We start from the raw sequence: 13,743 nt of genomic DNA, 5'->3' as shown, positions 1-13,743 counted from the left end.
GGCTTTGCGCAAATGCCTCCAGTGTAAATACTGGGGCACTACAGAAAATCTCTCCGTCGGTGCCGGTTCTTCTAAACTGTGCTTTTAAAGTGCTGACTGTGTTGGTTCTTATCGCAAGTCAGCCTCAGCAGTTAGCTCTCTTTTGATCACTTGGGTGTGTGTTTTTTCTCTTTCTAAATACATTTTTAATGGGAGATGAATGTAGTCACCAAATAGAGTGTAAGATTTTTAGTATAAAGGATATGGTTGTTAATTTCTTTGTAAACCGATCAGACATCATTATGTTTCTAAACACAAAAATATAGTTTTTATAATTTTTTTAATTATAAAGTTTTTATATATTGTGTATATATACACAATTTTATAGAGGAAAATAGCAATGAGGAACATTATTTTAAAACAGACAATATATGTGCATGTAGGAACATGTGAAAATTGGTATGTGGATTTTGGATATAATATGTTATTTAAAGTCAGATATACGCTACCATGCCGTTTCACACAGAAAACTGTATGAGTGATTGATGAAGAGTTTTATTGCCAGTATAGGTGCAGTAGCTGGGCGCTTGGTGCTCCTGAATGTGTAGCTACTCGGCTATGGGCTAGTCCTGCACCTTACCCCTAGGGCCTTGAGATCCCGACAGCCCCGCGCTGCTCTCAGTCTCTGCTGCGCACTGGATGCCTGCAGTCGCAGTGAGCACTGAAGAGTGTTTTACCCATCAGCAGCCAGGCGCTCAGTGGGACTCACTCCTGGGGCTTCCATGCCCTAGACTTTTCTTTGTGCCTTTCGACAGCATTGCATGTTGTTGAGTGTTGCTGTACCATTCCAAAAGCATTCTGCTCCATGTGGTATTAGACCCATCCTGGATGAAATCGTAAGGGAACCAGGGCTGCAAACAAAATCCGAGGTGGCTTTAGTGTGAATTTTAGTGTTTGCTTTTAAAATTTTGCATATTGCAAAGTCTCCACAGATTAAGGCATGTACTGTCTCTCTCAGTAGTTCGGAAAGTCTGTGATCTGTTTTGTTGAGCAACGTTATGTTTCTGGAGTTTTCCCTTGCGAGACACAAGACTTTTTTTTTTTTTTTTTTTTTTTTTGCTGCCACCACTAACATTTCAAACAAATCTCTATCACAGTTTGGGGAGTTGGAACACAATCTTCTTGCAGCATAGGTGCAGGCTGCATTTTTAATCTGGCATGTGACAGAAGTACTGCTGTAAACTTTTTGATGAATACATGACCAGAATGCTCAGCTTTTTGTGCTGCCTGTGGAAGTGCAAGGATAGTGTAGTATGTGATGGTGCCTGCTCCAGTTGAAACACTTGGATGCTTTCGACTGGTATCATTTTAGATATGTAGATTAGCATTTTTGTTATTTGATAAAGACTAGACATAATTCAAACTCATAGAATTATAAATAAGGATTATTTTAGGTTTAGTACCTCCAGTGGTCCTCCCTGGAATGCATTTGGGTGAAGCTTGGCAGATAGAAGTACTGGTGGTCCATAATTGCCGAGGTTTAACGTGGTCATAGGGCTCCACTCAGATGCTACTCACTGCAAAGGGAGGTTTCTATCATCCAAAACTCAGTGCTTCCTTTCCATAGCATCTCCCTCACAATCATGTAATTTGTAGCTAACATAAGATTTCATATTCCATGCTGAGAGAAATGCTTCTCTTGCTTTGGGTAGCTATACAAATTGCAAAATACGAATTTATAGCATACTTGATGGTGTCCACTCACAAGCACATTCTTACACTATAGTAAATGCAATGTAACTTAAGAACAAAAGAACTTAAGGACCAATCAATTGAAGGCCCAGGCATCCCAGCGTCCTGTTCCTGGCATGTAAACCGCAGTGAATGCGTAAAGAGGAGGATGAGGAACAGGGCATGTATCAAGTGATTATCCTCACCTCCAGTAATTGATGGTTTAAGAATTTCCTGTGCTAAAGTTTGCATCCGGACCATTGTGTCTAATAACCACCAGTGGGTTTATCCTCTACAAATCCTTTTTTTTCAGTTCCTTTTATGCTGTGGCCTCCACAACATCCTGCGGTAATGAATTCCACATTGCAATTAAGAAGCTACATGCAAAAAGTATTTCCTTTTGTTTAAGCCTGATCTTTTCTTTGGGTGCCTCCTTATTTTTCTATTGTGAGAAGAAAAGAAAAATCATCCTCTACAAACCTTCTTCATGGCATTTAACATTTTATAGTCTTCTACCTTGTTCTCTTCATGACTTTTACCTTGAGATATTTGATTTTCATTTACCTTTTTTCATGTAGTTTGCCAAGTATTCCTCTTAAAGAAAGCTAAGGCTAACTAGATGTAATCAGAATGACAATCTGGAAAGGTCAAATGAACAAACTCATTTAGTCTGTCCTTTCACTGAAGCTCTTCAAAAACCTGTCATCATCCTGGACTGCTCTGTCTGTACCTTTTTTAGTTTTACATATACTGTGAGGAGGGATGATATGAAATGCCTACAGTCCACAAAATGCATCTGCATCATAGATCTGTACAAAAACATAAATACATGATTTGCTTTGTCCTATATTCCTTTCATATTATTAATATTTTATTTGCTTTTTTGATAATCATTGAGCTCTGATATTTTTAGAGTACTATTTACAGCGTCTCTGAGATCTCTTTCCTGCACGCTTTTCGCTTATTTACAGTCTGTCATCACGTATATCTACTTAGGATTGTTTTTTCACCCACATATATTATTTTGCACTCACTAGTGTTGAATTTCATCTGTCACTTTCTTCAGATCACTCTGTTGTTCTCTGTTGTGAGGTTTTTCAGCACCTCTCCACAGACAGCTTTAGGTTGGATAAGCCTATTCCAAATTAGGTGGATTATTTTGAACAATTCAGGCCAGTAAGGATGTAAAACAACTTATAAACTGCTGTGTTGAGTATATGTGGGAAGTGGTAACTACTATCCTTTAAACCATATCTGCCTTTATCTTGTTCATTAAGAACATTTCTTTAGATTTAGATTTACAATGAAGACTATAAATGTCTGTACTTGATAAAGCAGTCATCGTAAACTTGACTGCACTATTAAACTGTGAATTAATACCAACTACTGGTCTGAGTTGGGCAGAGAAGGATCTGAATGCAAGATTCCCATTTCCAGGCAATCAGAGAGCAGTCAGAGGCTCTCTTGGAGCAACAAAATACCCCTTTCAGTGGAGAGGACAAATGTTCAGCTCTGGCTATGAGAAGCTGAAGGTTCAATGGGCAGAAGGATGTTCTTACTTGTCCTCCTGAATTTTGTAAACCTTCCTAACGCTTTTCACATCCTACCACCCCATTTTATTTATCAGTAATTGTATCAGATGCCACTGTATTTAAGTTGAGCCCATCCCTTGCTGCAATTTTGGGTTATTTTTCATAACACAACCTGTTTGTGCCTTCAGGCAGTGCCTCCAAACAGAGCCTTTCAGCACCACTCGCTGACCAGCATGGAGGGCCAAGGCCTGCTGTTGCAGAAAGATCTCCAAGCAGAAAAAGCTGGGTAGAAATGTGGTCTTTAATGCTCACCTGGGCCCCCAAATACCTTCAGTTTGTATTGCTGTACAAATATGTGCATATGCTGTACAAAAGCATGTGGTCCCTTGAAAGCATGTTTAAAAAAAATTGTCGTGTGATCTGTTCACTAGCTCTGTTTTTGTAGCCACTCTGAGTGTGAAAAAGGTTGTTTTCCATAGCTGGGTTAAAGTGTGCATCAGGAGAAGCTGATGTATGTGCACATGGCCAGCCAAATAGGAGGAGCTGCAATATAGCATGGTGACTCTGGCTTTTTTGTTTGCTTGTTTACAGGTAGCTTTTACAACCCATCGTTATGTTTGTGGTTGACTTTGGGGAGAATGGGTTTTAATTTACTTCCCCTTATACATGTGGATGAGAGGGTATGGCAGGCACATCTTTCGCTGTGAAACATTACCATATCCTGGAATGGGAAGAAGTAGTAGTTCTGTCAATATTAATGCACCTACCTTTCCTCTCCAGAGGCTTGCATGCCTAATACATCATTAAATCCAGTAACAGAAAAGTACTGGCTTGTCTCTGTTTGAGACCAGCATATGAGAGAATTGATTCCAAACTAGCTGTCATGCTCAGACAGCATGTGCTGTACTTTAGAAGTTTCTGTACTTTAGCCTAAGAAGCAATTCAGAAAGTGAAACAGCCTGACTGAAGTATTTCAATATATTTTTCCTTGTAGTAAATATTATTTACTTTCCTTGTTTTAGTTGAGCAGTTCTTTTAAAGATTATTATATTTAAAGTCATCCCCCCAATTGAACTCTTGTGCTAATATTGCTTTCAGGTAAAAATAAAACAAAACTTCCTCTTTTCTGTCATAACAGATGACAAATGAGTTCACTTGTACAGAAAAATGGAGGATCAATATCCCTCAGATCATTTTTACGTTCTCTTGCATGTGTTAAATACTGAGAACATAATGCTCTATGAAGCTAAAGGTTAGAAAATTAGACAGTGTCCTGAAAAATTCAGGGGACAGCTCTCTCTTAAAGTGAACAATTAAAATTATTTAATGAGAGCATGACCGCATTATTGTGACTAATGTAGATTGGCTGTATTGGTAGGATTCACTGAAGAAGGAGATTTTTGTAAAAGAGATTTTAATGAAGACAGAGTGGTAGACGCTGTGGAACCTTCAACATGGCCATGGCAGCTGTCAAAGCTGCCTGGCCGGCACATGCATCATTTGCTTCCGGTTACTACCTGCTAGAGAAATCCGTTGTTCACTCCTCCAATGATGCTAAGTGTGTCAGCAGTCCTGGAAATACCAGTTACTAACATCAACAAGAGAAAATAGAGCCAAAGGGCTTAACATGTTAATTGTTTGCAAAATGTTCCTGGTGCCAATTTCCTTACTTTCTACTTAAATTCAAGTCTTTTGTTAAATTCATAGAAACTCTCCTTGCTATTTCCAAAAAACGTAGCTTCTTTATGTATACTCAAATTCCACTGTGGTTGCAGAGAGTGGGTGGCAGAACATTGTAATGCCTTTCAACTAATCTTCCTAAAATCATGTTTACTGGATAATACAGTAGACACAGTTTTGTATTTACACTTCCAGCACAGCTGTCATATGGGAAATGAAACCAAGAGAAGTCTCCGATTAGAAATGTATTTTTGGGGATGGCCTAGAGATCCAGAGGTCCACTGATGCTGCTATTTATTGTCTGAGGTTTCCTCATTGGTAGCTATGGGTCTGATGCAGAAAATTATGAAGTGGGAAGGAAGAAGATGCAGGAAGAAAAGTCCTTTGTAGCGTTGATAGTAGGGACCCTGATAGACCCAGTTCCAGAGGGAGGCTTACTTTGTGTAATCACAAGAGGCTGCAAAGAGATTATGGCAAGTGTGGGGATTTTAATGGGAGGAATGAAGCAGTTGTGTTTACTAGATTAAGTCTGAAAAACTGAACTTGTATAACACTGTTGGGATGTCCTGTCTTCTTTATCCCTTCTCCCAAACCTGCAGAATTCTGCCCTCTGATACTTTGTGTATCGTCCTTGGAGTCTGTGAATGGGACACTATAATAGTTTATCGTCTCGAACTCTTAAGAGTGCCATCTTTAAACAGTCCATTTTGCTGAATATAGGAAAATAGAAATTGCTTCTTTGGATTATTCCTGTGGTGGGTTCAACCCAACCCAGGCTCTCCTTGCTCGTGGTCAGTGCCAGAGGCTCTGAAAGCATTAAAGAAACTGCCCTCATTGAAAGATTTCAGATAACTACTCTTCCTTCTCCCAACAATTAATCTTAAATGTGGAGTCATAACCTTTTACATAAGCTATACAGCTAATTACATTTAAAAAACCTACAATGTTAAAGTTGCTAAATCAAGCATGCAGAAATTAGGAAATGCAAGCCAACTGTTCCCTGTGAAATCGTGCTTTCACCCTCACTTATCAGTACACAGAAGACCTGTGAAAGATAATCCACTGGAGTTTCACAGATGATGTAAAGCTAATGGCACAGGGAATTAAAACTCCTCACAGTCCAGTCCAAGGCCATGAGCTGTGATGGATGTGCTTGAAACACAGCTCATTTTTAGGCAAGGAGGTTCTCATATACATGAGATTAGTAAACTGAATTCAGGCTCTTGGAAGTCAGTAACTTCTAAACCAGATTATTCAAGGTTTTGCTATTGTTACTGTTGCTTGAATATGGCCTCAGTTTTTGCTATTTGCTTTTAAACTTTATTATTTTATTGCTTTGAATCTGTTTGAACTTCAAGTACCAATAATAAACACTTGTTAGAAAGACTTTCACTAAACTTTGTTGGTTGGCTCTGCCAGGTTATGGGCTCTTTGCCAGTGCTACTTCTGTCAAGGACAGCTATTGAAACAGAGCTCTTGTGCTAAATTATTTGGACTCTGTTTGATAGCCTCGTTGTCATCTCTTCTCCTACCTGCTTGCTTATTCTGATTATGTTTATGGTAGAGGCCTAAATCTTGTCTAGTGTGCATTAAACTCTTTCCTTCACATCTTCATGAGAATGAAGTAATTGCTGTGGTCAGGTTTATTTCCTTCTTGTTTCCATCTCTCTCCCTCTCCCTTCAATAAGAGAACAACGTAAGCCAAAATGTCAAATTTGAAATATATTCAGTAACACTAAAAACAAATCTTTAGCCCAGTTATGTTTAAGATCATAATTTGCAAGGAAATCCCTGATGCCAAGAGCAAGATAGATCACAGAAACCTGGAGAAAGAGAAACATTTCTTTCACTACAAAAAAGTATCTCTAGTAATGATCCCTTTATTCCTCTATCCCCCCAAATCTAACTAAACAACAAGAAAAGAATCACAACTCTTTTCCCACTCTGTCTTACGAATAATGTGTGTGACCAAAAATAGTTGTGGTCAAACAGAAAGTTGCTAGTCATATGGCTTCAAACGTGCTCAACATCAAGGCTACCCTAGAGACATAGGGCTGCCATACAAATAACGGTCTTGGTTTTCCATGGAGGGTTTACATTTCTGTGTAATCCCAGATGGGGGCTGGAGGAAGGAGGGAAAGAGGGAGGGAGAGGGGGTGTGTATGGATTGGGTTATCTTTGGGTTATCACTAAGGCAGAACATTGCTTTGGGCAGTCCAGCAGGAGTTCTCATTCTAGGTAGGAATAGGGTAGTTCTGGTCCTGTTACAAACCCATGTAAGATGGGTTTTCTAGGACAAGGGGGAGGGAGAATTTAAAAATCAAGTATTTGCAATATCTACACAGACTTTTATAAAGATTTCTTTCTTTCTTTCTTCTTCTTTTTTTTGAGCATGACTACCTTCATCTCTCTCTCCTGCAAAATCGATACTGTGTTTTTCAATCACCCCTTCACTGTGTGGGTTGATAAGGTGCAACCTTTATTATGTTGCTCAGCTCTGAACAAATTGTGTTGATATTGCAGGATGGTCAGTGCCCAGCCTGAAATGAGAAGCCTCTCCTAGGAATTAGCATTTCTGCATCGTGGGTGAGAGATCACTGTCACAATGTAAAGGGGCCTTACCATATATTCTACCTGCTGACTTCCAAAGTTCAAAAATCCCAGGAGAAGGGCACCCTTCTTCTCTAAAAGGATTACTGTTCCAGAGATGGACAGTGTTTCCTCAGTTTTGTTTGTGTGTATGTTTGATACTGTTTATTTTGTGGGTGTGTTGGTACACGGAGAGGCAAAAAGTGTTAGTACAGTATCTGATTTACAGGCTGGCTGACCTTCATTGGTGTCTTTTATTTTTCTGATTTTCAGTTACCCTGGCAGGTTGGTATATTCTCTGGGTTCCTGCAAACTTTAAAAAAATTCTTCAAGTTCTCTTTACTCATATTTAATATCCCAGGGATATTTAAGGGACTAAAGACTTAAGTGTTATCTCACTGTTTTACTGGCGATGCTGCTCATTTGGTTGCCTGTCAGCTGCCTTGACCTTAATAATCTGTATGCCAATATGCTCTATCAGCTATACAACTGTTCGCATGAACTAAGTTAATGCATGCTTGTTTTTTATTTGCTTTTTTTTTTCCTGACTGGTTCATTATTCTGTTTTGGTTAAAGGTGACCTACTTGTGCAGTAGCTGCCATGTCCAAAAGAACTCATTTGGAAAGTGTGGACAGTCTAACTCACACAGAGACTCATGTTGCACAGTACTGACTGGGCATGACCTGAAGTAATCCTGTGGCAGACTGCTCAGCAAGGAGTGATCACTGGGCAGACATGCAAGAGGGAGGTATCCCCCTTCAAGTCCTCAACAACTCCTCCTGAAAGAGATGGGCATGCGAAGAATTTCTGAGAACAGGAAAAACCTAACCATAGAGGTAGTATTTGCAATAATCAACTTAATTTGTGTATGTGCCATTTTAGCAGCCCAACTTCAGTTAGAGCCCTGTAATTCAGACCTCTTGAATATCTTGTTTAGTATGTACTTTACTATCTGGCAGAAATTGTAATCGTTCCCGGTTGGTGAATTTGAGGGAAAAGCCTTTAGAAAAAAATACATTTGCAAAAATCAATATTTCTCATGCAGCAAATTCTTCTTTTGAAGTTTGCGTTATAAATGAAAGTGATAGTTAAACCCTCAAGTGCAGGTTTGATAACAAACTACCTATGTCTACTGATAAATCAGCTTCTTTTACACAAAGATTTTTTTCCCTTGAAATTATTTTTATAAATAATGTAGTCTAATCTTATGTGAGATATAGAGATATAGTTTATGCCAAAAACTCCTCAAGACCTACTCCATAAATACAGAGAAATAGATAAATGAGCTGAAGTAGCTGTAAAAAATAGATTTTACATGAAATGTGGAAAAAATTTATTTAGAAATTAGAATCTTGTTTTATTTTCCAAGGTGAAATATGTGTCAGTATTTTACATTAACTTCATCATACTGGGCTTATTGGTCTAATGATCAAGGATATTTTTGCAAGAGAGCTGTAAAGCTCTAAGTAAAAGAAATGCTTTTGGTCAGCCTCATATTATTGGGCCAAAGAATGCTCTTTTACACTGTTATGAGAAGGTAAATGTGAATGATCTGGACCATGTATAAATCAGATGTGGCCAGAAAAGATTTTGTGGACAAAAACCTCTGAAAACTACAGTAAGATAGGTTAATAGAGAACACTCTCCAAAACAGTGAGCAAATGACAATTTTACCTGAAGAGACAGTGAAGAGTCAATGAACCAGCAGGCAGCATCCTCAAACTACCTAATAACTCAAGCTTCTGGCAATGGTTGTTTGTGGGACTCAAGGCAGCCTGCAGTCTTTGGGATAGAATTTTAAATTAAATGAGTTTTTCAGTGTAAGAACTATCTAGAGCTGAGCTCATCTTGCATTTAACAGCATCCAAGAAGATGATGATTCTTTGATTAAAGGAAGCTGAACCCAAAAGAGATTGGACTCCGAGTATGTCTGTCTGCTCTGAGAACCCATATCAATGAGATTTTGATCCATGTTTCTGCTGTAGGTGTTTCATGTATGAGGCTGATTTGTTAATTCTGAATCTCTTTCCTTCAAAAGAGAAAGGGCAAACCAAAAATCTAATTAATTCTGCCTCTTGGACTCAAAACTCTGCAACTGAGTGAAGTTACTATTCCATGTCTGAGATCTGAAGTAAAAGGAAGTCCCTCATATAGGCACTAAAATTATCTTTCTTCTTATATCTTTAATATGGCATCATCTACCTGTTTAAAGGGGAGGGCATCATTTCTGGCCATTTCTTGGCCTCTCATAGGAAAATGCAGAGAAGAAAACCCCAAACTCAAAGTCTGTCAAAACACAGCTGGCAGTGTAACTGCAATGTATTCTTCTCAGGAAAATAACTTCAATGTTGTTAGATTGGCAGCATAAAACTGCCTGCAAACCTTAGGGAGCTCTGAGTATCTGCTCACAGATTGAATCCAAACATACAGATTATCCACAAGAACATCCTCTAGGCTGTCCTCAAGATTTTAAGCCATTACCCCTTCCATAGACCAGGCTTTGCTTTCAATTTTTAGTATTTATGGAAAGTGCTTGTGGGAAGGGATATGTATGCAAAGTAGATGACATTCTTCATTGCTACTGACCATTCAGTTTATGTTTGGGTTCTGTCTTCTCCCTCTTCTCTTTGCTCATGTAAAGGCTTTCTTAGCGGGGTCTGGTTCACCCCATGACTCCTCAGGCTCTGGAGAAAGCAAGACATCTGAGGAATAGAAAACAGGTAGGTAGGAATGGTCCTATATAATTTCTGAGAGTTTTTTTTTTCTCTGCATCAAAAGTAGTTATTATGGTGTTGAAATGCTTCATTTTTGAACTGAGATCTATGGAATATAAACTATAGTCTGAAATGTTTTATGTCTTGGTAGAATCTCAGTTCCAGTATTTAAACTCTCCCTGTTAGAAAGGTTTGATAAATGTTTGGTGCCCTGGAGACAGATCCTAGGTTTTAGAGCAGATCATCTCTTGGATACAGTAGGTGGAAAAGAAAAGGGATATAATAATGAAGAAAGAGCATTCAGATACCATCCCAAATTTCTGAATGTGCAAAAGATTGTTTTATCCCATAATAATATTAAGATCAGGAATTGCCTTGATGACATAAAATAATTTTAATCTGTGTGATCTGCTACTGGATTTGAACTTGAGTCTCTAACATCAGTAAACATGAGCTGTACCACCAACCTTTGGGGTTTTTTTCCCTTACTGAAAATTTGGAGAACAGTTTGAATATTTGCATTATATGCAGGACTGTAGTTTGAGTCTAGACACATTTGGGAGGGATAAATGAAAGTTGGAGTTATGAAATTATGTATTTGCTGAATGTATTTGTCATATGTCATCCTTTAGATCATGTAATTCTAGTATTAAGAAAACTATTTTCAGTAGTCATATACGTATTTATTTTGTAAGCAGCAGAGCAAGCTGTGCAGTAACTTCCATAATACTTGTGTATTTGCAGTGACTAAGTAGTGTGCCAATTTTCTTTTTCACACAAAAGCATGCTTTCTATTATCTCCACCCTTGTTTACAATTTGCTTAGCATAATTGTTATGTTTCTAGTTGAAAAAAAAGGGGGAGACAGAACCACACAACTGTCTTTCTACACTCAATGCTCCTCTTTGTCCCTGGTTTCTGCATGATATTTTTTAAGAGATGTAGAAATGTTTACAAAAATATCTGTAGGCCAAAAGTGTCACTGGAAAGACCATATTTTATAATAGTTCAGATCTTGCAGGGCCAAATTTAAGTAATAAATAGATCAGAACTGTTGGTGATAATGACGGCGTTTATGATTCAAAGCATCTAGGGAAAGATAGGTAATCAAAAGAATGGAAAAGCTAGTTGAGCTTTCTTTGAGTTGGTGGAAGAGAGAGTTTCTCTACTAACCACTAAAGAAACCGGAGAGAATATTGGCCTTCTTGTATTCAATAGGAGTTTGGTTTAAATAGGGCTAAGGTTTCACAAGTTGCCACTGACTCTGTGATGGTTTCTTATCTCCTGGTTCACAATTACAGTAAGGTCAGTCTACCTCATTCTGAAGGTGAAAGCTGTCTAATGTGAGAGTGATATTTATACCCATCTTCAAGGCCATTTGTTTAACTAGATCATGGTTAAGCCATTTGTAAAGTAAAAAAGCAGCAGGCTCTGAGAATTGAAACATATTAAAACAAAAAGAACAACAGCAGTTCAGGTGGTTTGGCTTGTGTTCAAGAGCAAATGTGTGGGAAAATGAAATAATCTTCAGGCTGACTGAAGATGACCTGATGAAGAATAATGACTAGGTAGCTCAGGATTAAATTCTTTATAAATCATATATCTTTGCTGGAAGTTCGTGACATGGGCATAGCCATCACTTCTCTCTGGAAATGGTTGGGAAATGGTGTCCCTGTGGAAATGGGATCTTAGCGCTTCTTGGTGTGGTATTTTCTCTCGCTTTTGTAGGACTATATTCGTGTTTCTGGATTCATGGGCATGGCCCTGTCATTAGGGATTGGCACTATAAAATGGTAACAGGCAAGGCAAAGAGATCTATTCTGCTTTGATCATTGCAAGGTTTGTGATTTCTGCTTTAGAACCCATTCTGACCCTCCCAAAATGAGTGGTCACCATTGTTTTCCTCCTTATATCATGAACATCAAACAATAAGACAAAGCCTACAGGACTGGAATTATTCAAACATTACATAAAAGTTAAAGAAGCACCTTATTTGTTTAAGAATAAGAGATGCTTAATATAAATTACTTTCCAGCATCAAATCTGATAGTCCCTAATTCAGCAAAAAACAAGCAAAGAAAATAAACAGATGTTTTGAGAAAAAGCATTTTTTTTTAACTCTGGTTAAACATATTTTTTCCCTAGGAGTGAAATACCATTAATGTTTTATTTTTGTTGAGTTATTAAATTTTCATGTTGGCTTATATGCATACTACAATGGATTTTCAATACATTCCTTTCTGAGGTGAATGAGTCAGATTTAAGGAAATTTTCATGAGTCATGGCAATACATGCATTTTTATACATATGAGTCACTTCAAAATATGATAAAATATTATTTTTAAAGTTCTAAAAATTTCTTAGGCAGAAGTATTGCAAATATATGACTACATTTGTCATGTATTTACTGTGCATTTCATGGCATTATTGTTATTTATAGATCTTGCTGCAGCTGAAGAGTAGGGAGATGTAGCTAAAGAATTTATAATATATATTTCTCAAATTTATCAATAAAGTAAGACAATAGCAGAGAGTTCTTCATTTCAGATGGTTAAGAATTGGCTACTATTGTAAGACACGGAGCATGTTACCTTGCATGTTCTGGTACGTTGTCTGTACTAATCACCTCACCCTCTCAGAGAAGTCAGCCAAAATAAACTCCATTATTTCACTTCCAGTAGACTCCAATATCCTTTCATTTTTAGGAATTTATTAGTGCTGCTAGGTTTAAGAATTCAGTGTCCCTTTTAGATATAAGCCAAAGGCTTTAAATAACCCCAGAGAATAATCTGTTATCTTTTGAGTCCTCACTCCGTAAGAACATGCTGTTAAAATGATTATAGCAGTAGGACTTGGAACTGAGAAAAGGAAGGGCTGATTTCTGTAGAAATTACATCCCGGCATCCTAATTAAGACCTTCCTTTCTGATATCCAGCGGTATGTGGGGCAGCTTCCTTTCTCCCCTTTCCTTGACACAACTTGTCGAAGAGGAATGCAAAGGCTGGGTGTGATCTTCCCAACATTAGAGTGAAAGGAAGTAACATACCAAACAGATGATGGCATAAGTGCTGCTGAATCTAATTCCACCTCCACCCCTGTGGGTCACCACTCAGCAATATTTCAGAAGGCTAAAGTCAATAATAATAACAATAAGTCATTCAAGAACTGTCACTGTTAGAAGTCAAGATAGAAGGAGAGCTAATTCAAAACTGAATTTATTAAATTTATTGATATGCTTTTTTTTTTTTTTTTTTTTTTTTTTTTTTTTTTTTTAAACTGGGTAAGTTGTGCTCAGGTGCTTTGAAAGTTCAAAAGGTGAGGAAATTTCTGTACCAGGACTGCACTGGGAAGTGCTGACAGCAATCCATCTTTATAGAGCCGGGTAAACCTGTTCAGCGTGAATTAGAGCTCTTATTCTCCAGTTAAGCTTTATTCTGAAACTCAGGAGAGTGTGAGTGTCCCCATTACTGATGGTACTTTCTTTGAGGAAGATGATGAAAGCTGAGGGTTTTACATCT

At 38.0% G+C, this 13,743-nt stretch overlaps 1 long non-coding RNA gene across 1 annotated transcript; it reads right to left on the bottom strand.

Annotated features, from left to right (window-relative positions):
* Positions 1-545: 545 nt before the first annotated feature.
* On the bottom strand, positions 546-13,088 carry LOC135324179 (uncharacterized). Its single transcript, XR_010385535.1, has 3 exons — positions 12,817-13,088; positions 10,099-10,214; positions 546-890 (listed from the first exon to the last, which is right to left on the bottom strand). It is a non-coding gene; the product is annotated as an uncharacterized LOC135324179 (long non-coding RNA).
* Between the last annotated feature and the right edge of the window lie 655 nt (positions 13,089-13,743).

This window comes from Dromaius novaehollandiae, chromosome W, assembly GCF_036370855.1.
Source record: "Dromaius novaehollandiae isolate bDroNov1 chromosome W, bDroNov1.hap1, whole genome shotgun sequence".
Taxonomy (NCBI): domain Eukaryota; kingdom Metazoa; phylum Chordata; class Aves; order Casuariiformes; family Dromaiidae; genus Dromaius; species Dromaius novaehollandiae.
Note: the sequence above shows the minus strand (reverse complement) of the source record. Positions and strands in the feature narration are given on the sequence as shown.